General features: G+C 35.2%; 1 protein-coding gene and 1 pseudogene across 1 annotated transcript in view; both read left to right on the forward strand.

The window, feature by feature from the left end:
* GPR149 (G protein-coupled receptor 149) overlaps window positions 1-22,968 on the forward strand; it is a 57,762-nt gene that overhangs the window by 10,534 nt on the left and 24,260 nt on the right. The window lies entirely within an intron of this gene.
* On the forward strand, window positions 1,295-1,390 carry LOC117795611 (annotated as a pseudogene).

Below are 22,968 nucleotides of genomic sequence, written 5' to 3' on the forward strand. Positions count from 1 at the left end.
TCTATCAGTTCATATTTAATTGCTCTACAATTTATAGTGTGTATTCTTTGTTCTTGGGTTAAAAAATTAGGTTTGATTTAAAATAAATTTAGTGAGCCTTATTTTGACAATACACATTGCTTAATTTTTTATTAGAGTTTATATTAGTAAACAAATTCTCAGTGTATTCTGTTGGAAATCCTGGAAGTGAAAGCATCAGATCAAGGTTAAGGTATAAAGAAGATGGTAATGGAATGGCTTCAATAGGTGTAAATGTGATCCAATAAAATTTATCAGAGTGGTAAGTGCTTGTAAGACTGAAATTTACTGTTAAACTTAACCACACAATTACTTCTTCTTGGATCCCTAGTAGGTAGAATCCTAAGAAGTTCACTGTTAAAATATTCATGAAAAAATAGAAATGTCAGAGCTCTTCAGTTACGAAGTTTTTTTTTTTCTAAGATTTTATTTATTTATTTGATGTTGCCAGCGAGAGAGGGAACACAAGCAGGGGGAGTGGGAGAGGAAGAAGCAATCTCCCAGCAGAGGAGCCTGATGTGGGGCTCAATCCCAGGACCCCGGGATCACGCCCTGAGCTGAAGGTAGATGCTCAATGACTGAGCCACCCAGGCGCCCCAAGAAGTTTTAATATGGTAGCCATGGTGTGACTGTTCCTCAAATGAAATAATGATTTTCCAGAACCTAAACGTTTTGTCATCTATGAATAAAGAAAATTGGACTTATAAAATAATTTGGCGGCTTGGTGGGTGATCACTCTAATTTTCTAATACAAAGCCCATCAATGAATTCCATTTTCTTTTCTTTTAATGTGTTCTCTTAAAACTCTAGAAACTCATTTAAAGTAATAAATCAGAAACAAAGATATGCTGTAACTATGCCACTTAATCCCTTTTATAATCCCATCATCAAAGCATCTGAAAGGTGAAAGGTCCTCCACTATGCCAGCAGAATATAGAAAAACAGTCTGAAACAATCCTTCTCAAATGAGAGACAAAGCAGGGGGAAGTGATTACATTTGAATTAGCTACACGAACCACTTAGCATAAGGATAAATAAACAAACAAGAACTAACTTTAAAGTTACCTGAGCATCAAAGAAATTTTATTCTCATTTTAAGTAAAATGTTTTAACTATCTAAAAATAGTTTTATGAAGCAAAGTTGTGTTTGCTAATAGAGTGAAGCAGCAACACAGGTTTCTATAACTTTTTAAAATATTATTATTTCTTTAAATAATTAAAAAAAAAACCGTGGTAACCAAGTCAAACTAGATTATTTTGGGTTCTTTCAATTAGAATCGCTTCTCGGCCTTTTGGCTAAGATCAAGTGTAGTATCTTTCAATTAGAGCTTCCCGAATTTTACTGTACAAATTAGTCAAATGGAGATCTTGTTAAAAGCTAGATTGTGACTGAGTAAATCTGAGGTGAGCTCCAAGAGTCTGCATTTTTGACAAATCTCTAGCTGACTCTGATGGAAATAAAAAGTCCTGTCCCAGACCTATAGAATCAGAATCCCCAGTTGATTCAAATGCACATTAAAATTTAATTAGTACTGCATTAGCATCTAATCACTGGGAGGTAAATACTAGCTTAAAGGGCAGGGCAAAATTAATTCCTTCCACTATAATATATGCCTCATAAAATAAAATAAGACTAGAAGAAAATATTCCAATACAGTAGTCTCCCCTTATCTATGGGGGATATGTTCCAAGACCCCCAGTAGATGCCTGAAACTGTAGCACAGAACCCTATATATACCATGTTTTTCCCCCATACAAACAATCTAGATACAGTCTAATTTATAAATTAGTCACGGTAAAGATTAATAATGATAACTACAATATACCGCAATGAAAGTTACGTGAATGTGGTCATTTTCTCAATTTCAAAATATCTTATTGTACTGTACTCCCCCTTCTTGTGGTGATGTGAGATGATAAAATGCTACATGATGAGATGAAGTGAGGTGAGTGATATAGGCAGTGTGATGTAGCATTAGGCTACCACTGACTTTCTGATGATATCCCAGGAGGATTATCTGCTTCTGGACGGCAGTTGACTATGGGTAACTGAAACCACAGAAATTGATAACTGGATAAGTGAGGGGGCTACCTGTAAACATATCTCTTACCTCTCCTAAAAACAGTGCATCTTCTCTTTTCATTAAAAAAAAATAGACTATTATAAATTAAATCAGGCATAAAATATTAGTGTTTTCTGTGACATTGTTAATAACTGCAAATGCTTAAACCTGTTCTCTGAGTAATTTTTGACATTTTTAACTGAAGTGACCGTAGGAGAAAAATTCACTTACCAACTTCTATTTGTAGCCTGAAGGGAGTCATTCTAACCCAAATGACTATCTGCAGTATACATATTTTATATTTAGCTACATCCATTTGTTAAAGCAGTCAGTTCATTACTCACTGTTATACTGCTTTCTTTTTTATAAACATTTATAACTTTTATTATTTTGTGATTATAAATATAATTATTGTAGAAAATTTAGAAATTGCTGGTAAGCAAAGAAAAAGCACTAAACTTCAGGCTCTTTCCCATGCATATATTCTTATTTTTTACAAAAACAGGATCACATCGCATATACTCTTTTGGAATCTGCTTTTCTTTGTATAAGAGTATATTTTCCACCTGCTTTAAATTGTTCAAGCACTTTTTGAGATTATCTGGTACAGTTTAGAATGGCTGTTTGGAGTGCTGCTGAAAACTCCTCCATGAATGTAAATGTGTTCTCAAGTACTTAAAGTCTTGATAGTTGAAGCTAAGGGGGTTTCATTGTAAACTACTTCAAATATTTCAAAACAATTTATAATCCTCACAGCATGTATTATTGCTGAAATGAGGTAAAACTGAGCTGTTTAATTGTGGACTTTCTACAAATTCAAGGGGATTACCATCGGATCAAGGCTTGTGTAGAATTTTATAATTCACCTTTGTTTTAGACGAAGAATTTTGTTAACATTCTCAAAACACCTCATGGTTTAAGGAGACCTTAAAAGGCTACATACTGGAACTTCCCATTTATGGCTTGAATCTCTTCTACGACGTCCTATTGAGTGGTTACCCCTTACTTGAACTTAAATGCCTGCGAATTCACTACACTTTTTAAACTTTTTATTGTGAGCTAATTTTAGACTTGCAAAACAGTTTCAAAAATGGTACAGAGAGTGCTAACGTACCCTTCATTCAGCTCCCACTAATGTTAACATGTTATATGGCAATAACGTAATTATCAGGAAATTAATAATTAATTTATAGATCTTTTTTCAATTTTGCCAGTTGTCCTGCTTATGTCCTCTTTTTGGTCCAGAATCTAATCCCAGATCCCATATTGCATCTGTTGCTATTACGCCTCAGTCTCCCAATCTAGAGCAATTCTTCAGTCTTGTCTTCTATGACTTTGGTACTTCTGAATTACTGACTAGTTTGTTTTGTTTCTGGAATATCCTTTAATTGTGTTATGTTTTCTATTGATTCAATTGAAGTTATGCATTTTTGGCAAGAATACCACAGAAGTGATGTTTGCCCTTCTCAGCTCATTCAATTAAGAGGTACCTGATGTGATATGTCTTATGATTGTGATTTCGTAAAGGTGATGTATTCCAGATTTCTCCAAGTAAAGTACTATTTTTTCCTTTGTAATTTGTAAGTATCTTACAGGGCAACATTATAAAACTATGCAAATATTCTGTTTCATGTCATACTTTTGCCCACTAGTTTCAGCTTTCATTGATGAATCTTGCTTGCAACGATTATATGAAGGTAATTTTCTATTTCTATCATTTCTTCTATATTTATTATTGGAATTCTCCTGTAAGAAAAAGCTATCTTTTCTCCTTCATTTGCTTATTTATTTATGTAAGTATAGGCTCAAAGATTTTGTTTTAATCTGTAAGTTATAAGCCATACTATTATTCTTTATTTTGTTACTCCAGTTGTCATAGATGCGACTATTGGAAGCTCTTTCAGGGTGATGCCTATATCCATCCAGGGGCTATCCTCATCTTTTTTAGCACTTCTTTACTTTCTAGTAGCACAAGATATTCCAGCCTCATCTTGTATTATTCCTGACCCACCCTTAGAATCAACCATTTTTCCAAGGAGTTCTGGTTCCTTCTATTGGTAAATGGTATTTAGAAACCAACATTGGGTGCTAGGCATGCTCATTGCAACTGGGGTGTCTTGCTTTTAGACCTTATCATTGGACAGATCTAGGAAATGGCTATATGTATACTCATGTATGCACCTATATTTCTATAACAGTTTCTCTATATAAATAATTTAATACCATGAGTTTGCACTGAACCCTCCATGTCCAATCAAATACCATTGGATTCATTCATGCCTTTCCCTTTTCTTATTCATGACTTCTTTTTCTGACAGTGAGACAACTGGTTCTCACTCTCCACAAATGTATTTACTTATTTGCTCAATCCTGGTATACATATAAAATAGTTTTAGAATTGTGACCCTACACTCTTTTGGGGGGAAAAAAAGTATTGACTAGAGTATAATAATTGTGTACAGTTTTTTTTTCCCTCTTTAACTTTACAGTTTGGAGCCAAAATACAATCTTCCCCATTTACTTAGGTTAGCTGTTTTCATTTTCATTACCTTCATTTTATTTTACATTTTGTTCCTCCCACTTTCTTTTTGATTTTGATTATTTATGTTTGGGTATATGAAACGTTACCATGATTCTAAGAGTCAGAACTACATAAAATATATGCTTTCCTCCCTCATTCCTTCTTCCCTGTTCCCATTTTCCCAGTCTTTCTACCTTGTACCTACCTATCCCCTGTGAATAACCAATCTCATAGTTTCTGGTTTAACTACCTGTATTTCTTTTTGCAAAATGAGCAGATATATGCATACCTTCTTATATCTCCTTCTTCCTTACATATACTCTTTTGCACTTTACTTTTTCTGCTAAACAGGATCATAGAAGTCCCTTCATATCCGTTTATAGAGATATTTCATTTTTTATAGCTGCATAATTATCCATACTGTGGATACACCATAGTTAATTCAATCACTCTCTTATATGGGTCTTACAATGTTTCTAATATTTTACAATTTAAAAGTATTGCAGTAAACGTTATGCGTATGTATTTTCATATTGCTGGAGGTATATCTTCAGAATAAATTCCTAGAATTAGGATTTTTGTGTCAAAAATAAGTGTAGTTTTGTTAGGAATTGCCAAATTCTCTCCCAGAAGGGTCATGCCTGTTTGCACTCCCATTAGCAATATATAACAGAGGACTCTTCCTCACAACCTCAGTAACAATATATTATGGTGTTTTAAAATTTTTGTCAGCCTGAGAGGAGACAATTTCAGAATTGTTTTAAATCATATTTATGTAACTATAAGTGAGTTTGAATAGTTTTCATATGTTTAAGAGCCTTTTTTGTCTTTTTTTTTGGTAAATTGTCTGTTCTTATCTTTTCCTTATTTTTCTATCAGGTTTTTGTCCCTTTTCCTTTGATTTTTAAGAGTTATTTATATATTAGGTATATTAGTCCTTTGTGATGTATATCACAAAGATATTTTCCCAGTTTGCCAATTATCTTCTGTTTATGGTGGGGTTTTTTTGTTTTTTGTTTTTTTAGAATGCATACTTTTAACATTTGTTTATGGTAAAAATTATCAATCTTTTATTTAATTGCCTTTGGATTTTGAGTCATAGTTAGAAAACCAGTGTAAAATGGAATTCACCCATGTTTTCTTCTAGTACTTGTATGGTTTCAATTTTTACACTTTGATCCCAGATCCATTTGGAATTTATTTTCGCATTTGGTGTAAGGTATGAATATAATTGTCTTTTTTTCTAAATGGTTAACCATCATTTATTAAAAAGTATAATTTATTTAAAAATCCATCATAACTCACAGTGTTTTGAGATACCATTTTTATCTTATACTACATTTCCATACCTACTTGGGTCTATTTCTGGGCCTTCTATTCTATTCCACTATCTATTCATGCAGTAGTATCTCATTGTTTTAATTGCAGAGGCTGTTATAGTGAGTTTTAATATCTGGTAGCGCTGGTTCCTCCCCCCACCCCCAGTATTTTTTTTTTCAGTATTTTTCATACTATTCTTGAACTTCTGCTTCATATCTAATTCACTTTCAACTTGTTCAACTCCATAAAAAAGCCTTATCAAGGTGTGTTAAATTTATAAATTAGTTCAGAGAGAACTGACATCTTTATAATGTTTAGTTGTCCTATCCAAGAACAGGGGATGTCTTCCCATTTTCTAGTCTACTCTTGTTATCTTTCTCCTGAAAGATTTTAAAGCTTTCCAGCTACAAGTTTTATACCTTTCATTAAGTTTATTCCAAAATATTCAATCTTCTTTGTTTTCATTGTAAACGAGGTTCTTCTACCATTATGTCTTCTAACTGGTTATCGTTTGTATGTATTAAGGATATTGATTCCTGCCTGTTAACATTGTTTCTGCTACACTACTGAATTATTCTATTGTTTAAGTAAAATCATTGATTATCTAGGATTTTCTAGGCATGCTATCACATCATCATCAAATAGGGATAGTTTTACTTTTTTTTTTCATCAATTCTTATACCTGTTTTTAATTTTTCTTGTTTGGTTGCATTGGCTAATACCTCTAGAACAATTTTGAATAGTGGAGGAGACAGAGTATCCTTGATTCCTGATCTTAGTGAAAGGTTTCCGATGCTTTCTCATTAAAGAAGATATTGGCTCTCACTACTTTGTAAAGCAGGTAATTTAATCTTTTGATGATGATGATGATAACTCTTACTGAGCACTTGCTATGTACCACACACAGTTCTAAGCACTTTACATATAATTGCTCTTTTAGTAGTCACAAAAACTATCTGGTTGATATTATCCAATTTTACACATGGAAAAACTTCAGCACAGAAAAGTCTATCAGAGCCTGGGAGCACACCCAAGCTATCTGACTCCAGAGATAGTCCACAAATGCACTATCGTAACTGCTTCAGAGAGATGATTTTCATAGTTAGCAAATCATTTCTTAGACTAACTCCTATTCATTCTCCTCACACAAGCAGATTAGTATCACCTAGGGAACCTTTAAAAATGCCCCTGTCCCACCCACAGAAATTCTGATTTAATTGGTCTGCCACAAGATTTGGGTAATGTTTTTAGATATTTGCAAAATATATCATCAACAAAGTACTTGCATTTAGAATATATTTGTAAAGAACACCAATAAATGAACAAGAAAATGACAGACAACTCAATAGTATAGGACCAAAGATTTAAAGTCATATCTCACAAAAGAGGAAATAAAAATAACCATACATATATATATAAAGTTATACCACATCATTAATATCCCAAAATCTCAATTAAAATAGCAATGAGACACCACTGGACACCCACAAGAATAGCCAAAATTAAACCATCTGACAATGCCAACAGTTCATGAGAAACAGTTTGGGAACATCCATAAAAGTTAAATGTATATATGCCTAACACCCCAACAATTCCACTCTTGGGCACACAGTCTAGAATCGCACTGTTCAATACAGTAGCCACTTGTCACATATATCTACTTAAGTTTAAATTAATTAGGGGCACCTGGGTAGAGTAAGATAGAGAAAATAATTATTGATAAAATGATAAGGAAGAGAAGATACACTTACAGTGCTGTACTGTATCTATGTAAAAATCCGCATATAAGTATACCTGCGTGATTCAAACCCATATTGTTCAAGGGTCAACTGTACTTCTATTAATGCATCTTAAGATCACATTCACTTACTAAGCAGTCATATTGCACTGCTGGTGTGTTTAATGTCAGCTAACACCCTTATGCTCTTTTTGCTCATGCTGCTGCTTAGCCATTTTGTCCATTTGTAGTCTACTGTTTGGACCCAATTATATCTTATCTCTGTTCAACATCATCTTGTTCCAGTTAGCCTACTCTTCCATTACTTTTGGTAGCCTTTTGTAGTGCTATCATAAAATGCCTTCAGAAGATTCTAAGACCTGAATTCTATACTATCATTCTCAAATTTGAATCACCCATGGATTTAATAAGTCACCCTTCATATTTTTATTTAAACTGTTGATTAAAAATGTGAATCGAGACACGGCCAGAGAGGACTGCTACACACTACCAGAAACAAGTCCCATTGTTCATTTTGGTTTATTTAGAAACACCTTTAGTGTTTAGGTTTTGGAGCCTAACAGATCTTTTTCTGAATGTGTTCTTTCCCATTTTAGATGGCGAAATCCTTCAGGTCTCTCTCCATTTAAATACTTTACTCTGGGAAGTCTTTCCTAGGTTTCCAGTTAGACATTCATATTATATCCTCTACTTATTAAAAACTCATTTATTTAACCTTTCCATGTTGGGAATTAACTTCACAATGACAGAGTGGGTATTTCTTTTGTTAATTGCTTTATTTATCATTGGCACAAAGCATAGTGCCTGGAACCTAGTGTGCATGCAGTGATTAGCTGCTGAATGAATGAATGAAAGCAAAAAAGCAAGCAAGCAAGCAAGAAGGGATAACATAATAGTATCAAATATGGTGTGTTTATTATGCCTTATACATTGAAATAAGTATTTGATGTACATTATCTTACCTAATCTTCACAACATCAGTTTTATTATTTCTCTATATTATAGATGAGGATACAGGGGTACAGAGGTAGGGGCAACACTGAACTGTGGCCTGTCTGTTTCTAAAGCCCATGCCCCATCTGCAACATTCCATAAGAGACTAATCACTATTAGAGTGCAAATACATTATAATCCATGATTAAAACAAAGGGTATTACATATAATTTTATTTAGAATAATGTTTGTTTGAAAATGAATGGTTGTCAGTGAAAGCAGCCATGTTTCAAGCTGAAGTGTGGAGGTGACTGAGTTGTTTTCCTGCTCTCTAGTAAGGAGAACTCAGTGTGTCAAATAACAAGGACTTCTTACTGATAGTGCCACAAAATACCTCCGGCCACGCCTTCAAGTACTTCTAACACTCTTACCTGGGCAAATGGACCATCTGTCTTTGGGACAGAGGAAAGCTGCCAACAACTCTGAAAACATTTATGGGAATTTTGACTCTAACATGGAGTTAAGTTCTAGGAGGGATTTGGATTCAAGATAGGATCCAGAGTGATGAGAAGGGAGTCCAAGGCTAGTCTAAGGATAAAGGTGATATTTATTACACTAAATGAATCTGTCATTTTTAAAACATTTGTGGGAATCTTAAAATAGACACTACTCTTTACTGTAAATTCCACATAGCCCCTATAGTTGCAACTGACGAATAGATGTAGTTCTATTATGAACATTGGCTAGTATTCTCATACATTAATAAGGTGAAAGTGAAACAACAAAGACATATGTTCTCTTTTGCAGTCAATAACATAAGTAACTTTTATTGAATCAGTTTTCAACTTTCTGTGCTCTTCACAACATAATAGTTATGTTCAAGAAACACTTTTAATTCTAATATCCATTATGAACCTTTTGCCATTACTTTCTTAAGTCTAGGCAATTCATAAATATAAAAAAATAAAGCACTAATTTGTTGCATTTTCTCACTCCTACGGTATAAATACTCCCCCACCATGGCTGATTTCAAGCCACCAATGTAACACCACTGAATGCACAGTTAGGAAGAAATGTGTAGCAGCACATTTTATGGTATTTCCAATATGTACATATAACAGGTGCAAATAATTTCAAGAGCATATATAGTAACAAAATGTAATAAAGTAAATGGGAACTGGTGAATTCTGAGTATTCATTATCTTTCTAATATAATTTAATTTAAGTTTATATAATTTACTTTTTAACAACTGGCTTTCAAGATTGCTGAAATTTTTATGGCTCAGTATAAGACAGTTTCAGTATTCCACTGGTATAGTTCATTCAACACAAAACACATGCAATAACACCCAGTGTCTGATCACATAAGCCATAGTGTCCAAGTTAGCTGTCCTGCACTCTACCTTCCCTGTCTGCTTTTTTTTGGGGGGGGGTATATTTCACTTTATCTCTTCTTAGAATCTGATTCTTTCTGTTTTACCATTTATGAGTCTGTCCTTCAGGCACCTCACCCCAGAATTGATTTAGGCATTTGGTCTTCTTAGCTTGACTCTCAACTTTTCCCAAACAATAGGGATTGAATTTGCTTCCATTTCAAATGCAGTGTCTAAATCATAAACACTTACTTCCCTCCCCCCACCATTCCCAATGGACATACAAAACAGTGGGAAAGATGCAAACACCCAAGTTACATGGCTAGTATTGAAAGCTTAAAACTCAAGGCTGTATTGGTTCAGTGTTTAATGATCTTTTTAAAAACTATATTCTTTGAAATAAGAAGGAACTGACAGAAGAAATTGTTCTCTCTCTCTCTTTTTTTAAACCTGTCTCCTTCTCTACCACAGACTGGTGGAAATGATTGATGAAGACTTAAAGGGTTAAAAAGACAGAGAAGAAAGAATCTCTATCCACTACAAAGTCCTTATGTATATAATAAAAATCTGATCTTAACGTTTATATTTCTAAAAATATTATAGTAGTGTCAAGCTCTCTTTGAAATTGGGTTTATAGAATCATAATATTTTATCCACCTTCAGACATAATTTAGATTTTTAAATCATCTGAATATGACATCTTATCAAATTACATAATGTTCAACTTAGATGGATAGCTCCTATACTGTGTTGCAACAAGTTTTAGGTTTGCGGAGCCTTTCAAGCAAAAGTGGAGTAATAAAATCCACTCATTATAGACAGAAACTATTTTAAGTCTCCCATTATAGTTAAAAGTCACACACAGACACACACACACACACACACGCTATATATATATATATATATATAGAGAGAGAGAGAGAGAGAGAGAGAGAGAGTTGCTGTTTCTTTAGATGTATCTTGAAAATATAAATTCCTAAATATAGAAACCAATAACATGTGATCTCTACTATTCCTTGACAATTAATTAACTGCTTGACTTTATCTCTTAGTGTCTAAGTTAACTCACTTATAAAATGTTAATAGTTATATTGATCCCATACTAAACAAAGATTCCCAAATAAGAAATGGAGGTTACTATGAAGAGAAAATTTAATTTAATTTATAAGTTGAAGTACATCTGCCCAACATTTAAAAAAAAAAACAAACTTGCTTGGAATGAAATGGTCCAGTGAGACTCTTATAAAATCCTAACCATTTCAGTACTATTTAGATTCAGGTTCAAAACTAGACACACATGAGCACATTTATAATTCTTGATAGCTGCTGCCCCTATCTGAGCCTAAGGAATCAGGGAAAGTAGAAATAGTCAAGAAACATACCACTTTCAAATATTAAATAAATATTCTGAATCCTCTGGCTGTGTATTTCCATCAGGAAATTACTTTTACAGGATTTTCTAATTTCCCACATCTGGGTTTCTTGGCTGTACACATCAAGGTTTGGAAAATACTACCTTTAATTGACAGAGTATATGATTTTTTTAGGCAATCATGGTTTTAGTCTTGGTCTAGAAATTATTGAACAACCTGATTTAAAAGATATTTCCCCAAATCTACCTCCTTACCTTTCTGTTTGCATCCTAAGAATAAGAATACCTCTTAAGGGTATTGCTTTTTTAGGTCAGTATCTTCAGGCCTATGTTAGCTTCCTATCAGGTGAGTATCCCTGCACTCACTTTTCCTTCTAAAATATTCCAATTTAAAAAATTTCTTCCTCATTATAGTTTTTCATATATAAGAATTACAGACTTGCGGGATCTAAGACAATATATTTCAGACTTGTGGTTTATAAGAAAGCAATTACTCTTCTTACAAAGCAGGAAGGGAGGACTCAGCTTGAATGATAACTGGTAGACAGAAACTAATCATTGGGGAGTTGGAACGCTAGTTAGAAAACAATTATCATAATGCCTCTCACAGCCGACTGGTTAATGTTAGTCAATGAATTTCTGCCTACGTATATAATTGGAACGTTTAAAACACTTAGATTTGGGCTTCAGCTTTATAGTATATAAAACTTTCTCCCAATTGTATTTTAAAATAACTCATACTTGTTAATTTAGTTATTCTCAATTGGCCATTCCATCTAGGTTTTCTGGGATCAGGTCTTCTATGCTGTAAAGATGCACTCCCCAGTAATGTAGCCACTAGCCTCATATGGCTAGACTTAAATTTAAATTAAAATTTAAATAAAATTTAAAAATCATTTCTTCAGTATCACTGACCACATTTCAAATGGCTTGAAATCTGGCTAGTGGCATGTGTCTAGTGGCTACTTCATTGGAGTGTGAAGTCATAGAACATTTCTATCATTGCAGAAAGTTCTGTTGGACGGAGCTCCTCAATAGCATCTCTGTTCTAAAGCTTCTTTAAATAGCTGAAGTGCATGTTTTTCTTCGCATCCATTACCGCCAAAATCAGGTTATTATAAAGAAGAAATCAGAGACACTCAGGGACTCGAATTCCATCCTACCCACTCCCAATCCAAGATTAGTGCCAACCCAAACCCAGGAGGCTTTAGTCTGCACTAAAACATCTACACAACATTTGCTTTTCTATATGATGATCCCAGCACACCCACTGTTTCCTGTTAGAAGGGAAGACTCATAGGAGATAAGGGCATTTCCATTAATGACTTGGACCATTTCCCAGGTGACTCCGGTAAGTTTGGATGCACTCTACCCTACCATGTTTCCTCTGTGCCTTTTTAAATGCATCTCTCTCTCTACCCTGTCTTTTTTTTTTTTTTAAGATTTTATTTATTTATTCAACAGAGAGAGAGAAGCCAGTGAGAGAGGGAACACAGCAGGGGGAGTGGGAGAGGAAGAAGCAGGCTCACAGCAGAGGAGCCTGATGTGGGGCTCGATCACACAACGCCGGAATCACGCCCTGAGCCGAAGGCAGACACTTAACTGCTGTGCCACCCAGGCGCCCCTCTACCCTGTCTTTAAGTATGTGTTTTTGTAATTATATATTTGCCATCTTTACAATTGAATCTTTGTGTCTCCCAGAGTCTTGTATGGTGCCTGCTGCGAACTTAGTACTCCATAATGATGAAAAAAAGAATACATGATCTGGGGCTCAACCACTCTCTCCCAGATTTTCCTACAAGTGGTTACCTTTTCTTGGAACTCTGAGGAAACCCATTTGTTGTTCTTCCTCTCCTGTGTTAACTCCCACTCTCACTATTAGGTAGTGTACTAATAAAGACAAATTGTTCCACTACTTTATTTAAAATACATGTTTATATTTGTAAAGTGTTTAGCTTAACAGTGATTCTATTCTACTTTTCCTGACAGTGGTCAGTCCATCAGGAAGAATTCTGCTCTTCCTCCATCTGTGCCATGCATGATCTAGTTCTGTTGCTAGTATAGTCAACCTCCAGGTCACATGGATTGGTGTCAAGGTCAGGTCAACAGAGTTGGGTGAAACAGAGTCAGGGGATGGTTAAGTGAGATGATGGCCCACCTGATCCTGTTCTGACTGTTAACTCCACAGGCCTTCCTGGGGAAAGGGGCAACAGTCAAGTTTTCCCAATGTCACTTCCAAGGTGCCAGAAAGTCATTCCTAAGTGAGTCCTCAGGTAAAAGCATAGCTGGAGACCCAAGTATCTAGAAAAGTAGAAAATTGAGAAAGAAGAGCTTGTAGTGTGGTGGAAAACTAGGAAGAGACACAGACAGAAAGAATTTTTTTGAATTCCTGATACACTCAGGAAAAACAAAAGGAAAATTGGATTTCAAATAGGTACTTTTCCCATAAATTATAATTCTTAAGAATATATATATATATTTTGGAATGTTGCTCTTTACTCAGCAATTCACAATTATTTTGTGCCACAGTTCATTTTCATAGATGAGAAAAACTAAATGTAAATGTGCTTTCAATGTAAGGTAACAGAGAATCATTGGTATTTTCCAAATAATTTAATAACTGAAACATAATTTTTCAAAACCATCTGAAAAACCAGTGGCATTTTTTAATGCACTTTATTAAAAACTGTGTATAGTTCACATATCAGCATCCTTTCTTCCAACTCAAAGTGGGCAAAAAATTATTTCTTTATTTTAAATACTTCTGCACACTTTGAAGCAAGTTACAAAAATCAGTGCTCCTCTACAAAAATAATGTTTGGGCTTATTTTTTTCACATTTGCCTTATCCTTTGCTTTATTCTTCCAGAATCATACCATAGGGGTTCACAGGATGTGTACTGTTTAATAATAGAAAACAGCACTGGCTGAATGAAAATGTTTCCAGGTTGTTTTTTTTCTTCTCAGGGTAGATTTTTCAGCACTCAGGAGAGCTTGCTTGATGTGATAATAATAATGTACTCTCTAATAAGAAACCCTGGCTCTTTAGATGTGGTCTTATTTATTTTCCACAATTCCCATCAAGTAGGAGAAGGTGCAGCTTGAAGTTTAATGAGATGTCCAGAGATGGCAGATGATTGAACTAGGAAAATAATTTAGGCTCACTGACTCCTACTCTACCAAAATGACAGGAGACATGAGATCTGACCAGTGCTTGAGCCAGTCAGGGTTGAGTCACAGAATCTCAACCTTAGGTAGCGTGGGGGGAAATGTGAGGGTACCTGACTGTGCTTATATCATTCACTCAACAAACATTCATTGAGCCCAGGGCTTAGGTACTAATATAAAATTCAAAGGCAATAAAATAACTTGCTCTCAAGTTATTCAGACAACTAGGAAGGGCGGGAGGGTACAGATAATGACAATATTTCAAGAAAATTGATGACTGCAATTTGTGCAAAAGTGCTACAGACATAGCTAATTCTGCCCAAGGGAGAGCAGAAATCATCACAACTTTCACTATGAGCCATGAAAGGACCTTTAAGAGTCCATCCTGCAGAAAGGGCTGGAAGAAAGAGCACATTCCAATACACAGAGGCATGAAAAGTCCAGGAACTTTCCACATTACATTTTAGTATAAAATTTTGGTTCAAAAATTGTAGTGCTAAGTGTTGTTTATATATCTATTCAGTCACCCGTTTTAAAATTTAACATGTGGTTAGCATAATCCTGAGATTCTCCTGAATATTTCTTTTAAAGGAAAAAAGAGAAAAATACACTTCAAGTCCTTCTTCTAAAGCAGAAAAGCTGAATTTATCCCAGATGATTAGGAGGGAAATACATAGATTATTATAATATTTTAAAATATTGACCCTCTTATTCAGATATCCTCAACTTTATTAATTGGAAATGCCCTTGCAAGAAAAATTATAAATTAATGTTTTTTAAATAACCAAACCTTAGTGTCGGCTCCATGAGGATCAAATTGGTAGTGGTCATGTTTCTTTTTTGTCCCTAGTCCTGTATTTTCTTCAGCAACATCTTTCACAGGGATATCTTGCCCATATAGAATGCACAGTCTCTCTAAGGCAAGCCCCAGCTGGAATCAAAGAGTGAGAGTTGTTCTCTCCTGAGTAACGATGCACATTGCTTAAGGAATTGGTTTACACTACAAAAGGCTTCCTGTGTAGTCATCCTGTAGAGATGAGTACAGGCTCCATTGGAACTCTAGTATTTTAAAACATCTCTACAAATAGCACTTTCCTGTGATCATGGAGTTGCACCAAGAGACAGCACCATTCTCCTCCCACAGCAGAGTATTCCTTTGAGGTCAGATATGAATCATTTTGGTGGGAATTTCTCATGCTGAGCCTATACTGTTACAAACAAAGATGAACCTTATTTTGGGGTCTTCAGAAATGACATCTAGCTCTTTGTAGTTATATGGTTGCAACTGTGGGTCTCTGGAGTTAGAGCCATATGCTTCAAAGCTGGCACTTCCTAGTTCTGATCCATAACTATTGCTCAACCTTTTTTTGACCCTCAATACCCTCAAGTGAAAGGGGAAATAAAAATACTCACCTCACAAGGTATTGAGGTGAAACAAGCTAAAAGTATGAAGCATCTTTCAAATATCAGGTGTCTGTTGTTAATGAAATATGTATGTATTCATGAATTTATTCAAGTGATATTTGTTATGAGCCATTAGTCATTCTGCTTATCTGCACCAGAGTCAGAAAGTTACAGAAATTTGTGACAGTTATTGTCTTGGAGATGCATTGGAGGTCTTTAGATTTATGCCTATCTCTCAACCAGTTCCTAAAGGGAGAATCTATGTGTAAATTTTATGGTAAATAGACAAAACAGGAGCTCCCCCCATATCACACAGCTGGTAAACAGTCTAGTCAAGACTACCCAGAGTGTCAGACTCTAGGACTCACTTTTATCTCTCTTCTTGCCCTACTCACTCCCCCCACTATCTGTGAGAAGACCAGGCAGTAATTCACAAAGAGGACACTGTTTGGTTTATTGAAATTTTTACAAAGAATTTCCTGCCTATGTAAGAGTTCCTCTTTGGAGTTTTAAGCTTCCTACCACTCAGCACCAACATAAAAAATATGAAAGCCTACTCTGGATTTTCCATCTCCAAAGGGTCCCCAAGATTAGGGTACAAAAACCAAGTGAAATAACCTTCAAATTCATCATCCTTTCCCCATCATATAGCAGACATACTGCAAGTTCCTTTCCAGTAAATAACTTCCCTACCTAACAACATCTAAACACCAAGTTCCCAGACACAAAATGACCCATATATAACACATAGCTCAGATATGTACTACACACTCACATCCTTTAAGAAATAGTATTTCTCAAAACACAAGCATGCACATGACCACACTCACAAAACAAATAATAGGCATTCAAAATTGTAGTCTATTTGCATGCTCATTTGAGGAAGTTCATAGAAGAAGTTGGTAGGAGAGAAGGTGAAAATAAAGTCAGCAATGGCTCATATATCACCCTTCCCTGCCTTTTAGAGAAGCACTAAAAACTATTCCATAGTTATTCTATAGCAAAAAAGAGTCATCATACTGATGACAGAGCTCCAATCATGGACCCTACATGACAGAATAATCATACAGAAAGGCACATGAGCCCAGAACCTTGGACAGCTTTCTTGCTTTGGGGCAGAATTTGGACTCTAGCTCTGGTTCTGTGACTGATTACGTGACACTGGGCAGGCTTTTGCCTTTGTTTTCTCATCTGAAGAATGAGAAATTTGAGGAAGAACTCAAGATTGGAACTAGGTTCCAATCAAGTCTTTTCCAGCCCTCAAGTCTTTTCCAGCCCTAAAATGCTATGGTCTATAATTCTTTCATACATCGCACAGTCCTCAGATTTCACTTTAAAAAGGTTCTCTCTCCAGAGTACTAGGGTTTTCCCTATTCCAGTTATATAAACCCAACTTTTGGACTTCCACAGCAACTATTCAATTGCCTCAGTTGATATTTCTTTTTTTGTTTCCTTTTTTTTTTAAGATTTTATTTATTTATTTGAGAGAGAGAGCAAGAGACAGCACAAGTGGATGCGGAGGGGCAGAGGGAGAGGGAGGAGCAGAGGGAGAGGGAGAAGCAGCGACCTGGGACTCCATCCCAGGACCCAGGGATCATAACCTGAGCCAAAGGCAGATGCTTAACCACCTGAGTGCCACACAGGCACCCCCTGGGTTGGTCTTTCTTATTGAAGTTGTTTATATCTACTATAAAGCTATGTGCCTTGAGGCAGTATTGATGAGGCAAACAGATTTTGGTTTTAAATAATTTTTTTAAATGTTTGAGGTGTTCCTAATTGTGTTATATAATTAGAGCCTAGAAATGTTTCTACATGAGAAAATGGCTACACCTTTGCTTTACTAGTGATAGTTATTTATACATTTACTTCTTTCAAGTTTAGTTTACTAGAAATAAAATTACACCTGAGGCTTTAGGGAAGCACCTGGTGATTTCTAATCTTCAAGAATTTCTAAACCTTTGAATTTTCAGCACTCTGAGTGCAGAGAACATGGTTTCAGTCAAGTATCTTGAAATGTAACCATTTCCTCCTCAAAGGTCAAAGTCTGACTGTAGTACCTCTGTTTCTCAAGCATATGCCTATGGAATATGGGATTCTGAGTACTAGAGAATTTGCCATACAAAGCATAAATCAGAACTTTGCCATGGGAAAGCCTCAAATGACTTGACAAGAGTTTTCAAGAGTCTACGTATTATTATATCAACAAGCATTTTTTTTTTAACCTACTTCAGTGTGCCCAGTACTGTGCTCCATATTCACTGCCAGGGACTGAAACAAAACAAGTGCAGATATGCTTCCTTTCAAGGAAAGAAATCTGTAAAGAAGAAGGTGCTTGCAGCCTCAGCCAAATCCTACTTGCATTGCCACCTATCTTGGGATAACCCATGAGTTGGAGGAAGCAGAAATGATAGAGTGTGTTCTGAGATGGTTTAAATGTGGCCTGCTCAGTGGAATTTCTCAGCCCCATGCCTGTTTTCTGAGCTTCCACCTTCCCCAGTTCTCTCACAGCTGGGTCAACTCATTTCATCTTCTGCAAATCCAGCCTCACTATTTATTTTCAGAGCAATCTGGGTTTTAGTGGGCTATAAATGTCTCCATTCATCCAGGCTTATTATAGTATCCCTTTTCCTACAGGCCCTAGACACAGGGCCTGGGCACTGTGTCCTGAGTTGCCCTATCTACATTCTAAACTAGAGCCATTTTCTACCCTTTCCAGATCCTGACACCCCCATTTCAGCCCTAATCCTACCTCCCAATTTCAGCTCACACAGAAGACTGAACAATTCGCCAAAAATTAATTCCCTGAAGGAATTATTTTCTGAATTGACTAATTCACTGAAATTAATATTTATCAATATATCGATAATTTGTTTTAAGTTACATTCTTTTTGAATATAGTAAATGAATTTGGAAATATTGAGACTATATTCAAGAATATGTCTTACTTAAATATGATCAAGAATATGTTAATTTCTACTTATGAAACTATTCTTCAAGAACATACTCATAAGAAAACTTAATGACCCATATGACCCTCAGCATTTAATGAGTTGAACATTATTTAAATACAGCTAGAGTAAAATTAATTAATTGAATATATTCAAGAGGACTATTTCTCAGGATCAGCACTTGATAATTGATAAATCTGATGAAATCATCATTTGACAAATTGATCTTTTTATAAATTGGCTTTCTGCAAAATGATTTTTGGCCAAAGGATATGGAATTTCTCAGGTGCTGTGTCTGTGCTTCCATAGACAGACCTCCTATGCTGATGATCAGCCTTCCTGGATTTCAGAGTATTTTCTACACCACGTACCCCTGGCTAGGCTCTATTACATATGGCCCCTGGTGTTGACTGCAGAATGTCACTTCCTGAAGTAGCTGGGTCTTACTCATGACTGAAATGCCATTGCTGACTATCTTATCTTACCCAAATGAAGATATATAGTAAAGACTCAACTCTTCCTACTCTTGTTCAGCCTCATTGACAAATCTCAAAATAAAAACGGGCCAGAGGACTGTCTTCTTTTTCTAATACCCAATTTTTAAATGTTTCCTTATCTCTCATAATACCAGTTATAAGAAACCTTGAAAACCCACAGGGAAATATATTAACTCCCTATGTTGAAAAATCTTACTAGCTTTTAACAGAATAACTTCCAGTGGAAGATTTCTTATTGTTTGGAGCATAATAGAAGTATTTGGGCAGCAGAATGGGCAATTTTAACAACAATTTGATTCATTTAGGTTGAGAACAATATTTCCCCTTACTCTCTTGTAAAGACAAATGCATACTCTTAATAAGTTTGTGCTAGGAAGTAATCACATCTTAACGGTAACTAACTGGAATTCAAATAAAAACTTAAAGAACAAAAATAAATAAAAATAGTCACTCTCTTACACAAAAAAACCAGTGTATATCAACAAATTCAATTTTCAATGCTATGATTTAACATATGACTTCACTGTTTCACATAAATAGACTTCAAGTCATTACCTTTATTTCTCCAGTTAGATCTTAGTAAGTTGTTAGGTTAGTTCCACACCATATATCTTAAAGTTTGTTTTATCTTGCAGTTCCCCACTGGCACCACCACCAAACCTAATGACTTTATATTCAATATCTAAAGCAATAGACACTTCTGGTATTGTAGGGAACATTTCAAAATAATAATTGGTGATAAGAAAAACTAAACCCTAAGTATGTGGAGACCAACAGAACTGAATTAACTTGAAAATATAGCAATTCAAACAATAAAACCTTATTTTGTTGGCACTCAAAAATAGAGTAATGCTGACTGGAAAAGCTCAATTTCTCAAGTTTAAATGATATAGCTACTGCTGATCTAAAAAGGCATGTGAAAAGCAAGTACTTGATGAGTGACAAGAACATATCCATTTTTCAGATTACTTTCTATTAGATCATGGCAATGTGAATGAAACAGATAAGCTCACAGAAATAGCCACGGGTACTGAGGTCCAGTGAATGCACCCTGATTCTGCAGTAACCTTCTCCCAAAGGCTTCCATGTTGTATTCAATATATATATTAACCCATTAAAAAATCTCACTTGTTTTAGTCATGATATCACACTCAGCTGCCTTTTTGAGGTTTTATTTAGAGCAATGGTCCTTAAACCTGACTATACATTAGAATCATCTAATGATGCTCAGTCCCCAACTAGACTAATTAAATCAAAATTTGAGTGTGGAATCCTGGTATTTGTATTTTCAAAGTTTTCCTAAAGAGATTCTGATGAATACCTAGACTTGGAAACTACTGGTTTAGAGCATAGTATCTGCTGGACCCCAAAAATACAAATATAGGAATTTTCTTCCAACTTTTGCTGCCCCAGAGCTTAGTCATTGGCTTTAATGTCCCTACTTTAAAATCCTGTGTCTGATATGGACTTAGCTCAGATGATGTTGGATTTGGGTTTCCTTGAGACTTATTTGGACACACAGCCTAATAGCAGGTGGTTAAGCTAATGGACTTAATAAAAAAAACTCTATATAAATAATCTAACCCTTAAATGCTTTTATAGAATTGGATATTGGCAGTTTGGATTTAATTTACTTAGGCACAACAATTTTGAGCTTGAAATAATTAATTTATGTTAATTATTAGTTCAGAATATTAAATTTGAAACATGTTAATTTCTAAAAGAAGGACAGGAAAAAGAGAAATTGATCTGGGAAGGCATTGAAGGGATATTTGCTGAATAAAAGAGCCTATTTGCTGACGCACATGATGAAAGAGTGACCTCTATTTTTCTCAGCCATAGTAGGATTCTCATCAGTATAAATGTTTATTTCTATTTTTAAACTTTAATGAGCTATTATCTCCACATTTTAGTTAAATTAAAGTTCAAAGAGAGTCACAAAGTGGGGGCGCCTGGGTGGCTCAGTCATTAAGCATCTGCCTTTGGCTCAGGCGTGATCCCGGCATTCTGGGATCGAGTCCCACATCAGGCTCCTCCGCTATGAGCCTGCTTCTTCCTCTCCCACTCCCCCTGCTTGTGTTCCCTCTCTCGCTGGCTGTCTCTCTCTCTGTCAAATGAATGAGTAAACTCTTTAAAAAAAAAAAAAAAAGAATCACAAAGTGCCTCAAGAAGATTCAGCAAATAGATCTGTCTCAGTTCTTTGAACAAACCTGATAGTAATGAAGAGAGCCATCTAGATAATAAAATTACTACGTTTATGAGTTATCTTGTTATTCATGCTTTAATATTTCCATATTGTGAGAGAAGCACTGAGTTCATGTTTGATCTCCCACCAGTACACTGAACATGGCATATTGTATGTACAAACTGGCATGAGAGTAGAAGAGAGCACAATAATTAAGGGAAAGAATGTACCATAATAATCTCCTAATTTTTTTCATGTAAAAGGGAGTTTTAATGGAGCCTTAGATGAAATAATGTTAGTTTTGTTTTTATTAACATACACTGTTATATTATTTTCAGGCATACAATATGATTGAACAATTCTATACATTTCTCAGTGTTCATCAATCTGCTTTATGTTTCACCCATCCTCCCACCTACCTCCTCTCTGGTAACCACCAGTTCGTTCTCTGTGTTTAAGAGTATGTTCTCTCGTTGTCTCTTTTTTTCTTGGTTTATTCATTTGTTTCCTAAATTCCACATATGAGTGAAATCATATGGTATCTGTCTTTCTCTGACTGACTTATTTCACTTAGTATTATACTCTCTAGATCTAACCATGTTGTTCCAAATGGGAAGATCTCACTCATTTTTATGGCTGAGTAATATCCCATTGTGTGTGTTTGCATGTATGTGTGTGTGTGCGTGTGTATGCGTGTGTGTGTGTGTGTAGCTATTTTATCTATTCATCTATGCATGGTCAATTGGGTTGCTTCCATATCTTGACTATTGTAAATAATGCTCCAAAAACATAGAGGTATGCATATCTTTCAATATATGGTTTTATTAATATCAATATTAATTGTATTAATTAATATCAATGTTGTTTTATTTCTATAAATCACATAAATAAGTAATTTAATATAATCACATAAATATAGGAATAAATAGTATAGAAGCAATTCCCTTGCACAAAGGACAACTCTCCTATTTCCTTAATTTAATTTTGTTTTGTTCCTTATTTGCATTAAATGATTGTGACAACAGAGGGGTTCCGGGGGGGAAAGGGCATCAGTTCAAATAGTAGAAAAATCTTTCCACCAAACAATAATTTTGCAATTAATAATTACTTGGGTTTCTGCAGTACAATTTAATGCATGCAGTTAACTCTCTGGAAGCAGACTGCCTGAATAAAAGTTCAGTTTCCGGGGCGCCTGGGTGGCACAACGGTTAAGCGTCTGCCTTCGGCTCAGGGCATGATCCCGGCGTTATGGGATCGAGCCCCACATCAGGCTCCTCCACTATGAGCCTGCTTCTTCCTCTCCCACTCTCCCTGCTTCTGTTCCCTCTCTCACTGGCTGTCTCTGTCTCTGTCAAATAAATAAATAAATAAATAAATAAATAAATAAATAAATAAATAAATAAAATCTTTTAAAAAAAAAAAAAAGTTC

Source organism: Ailuropoda melanoleuca, chromosome 1, assembly GCF_002007445.2.
Source record: "Ailuropoda melanoleuca isolate Jingjing chromosome 1, ASM200744v2, whole genome shotgun sequence".
NCBI lineage: Eukaryota > Metazoa > Chordata > Mammalia > Carnivora > Ursidae > Ailuropoda > Ailuropoda melanoleuca.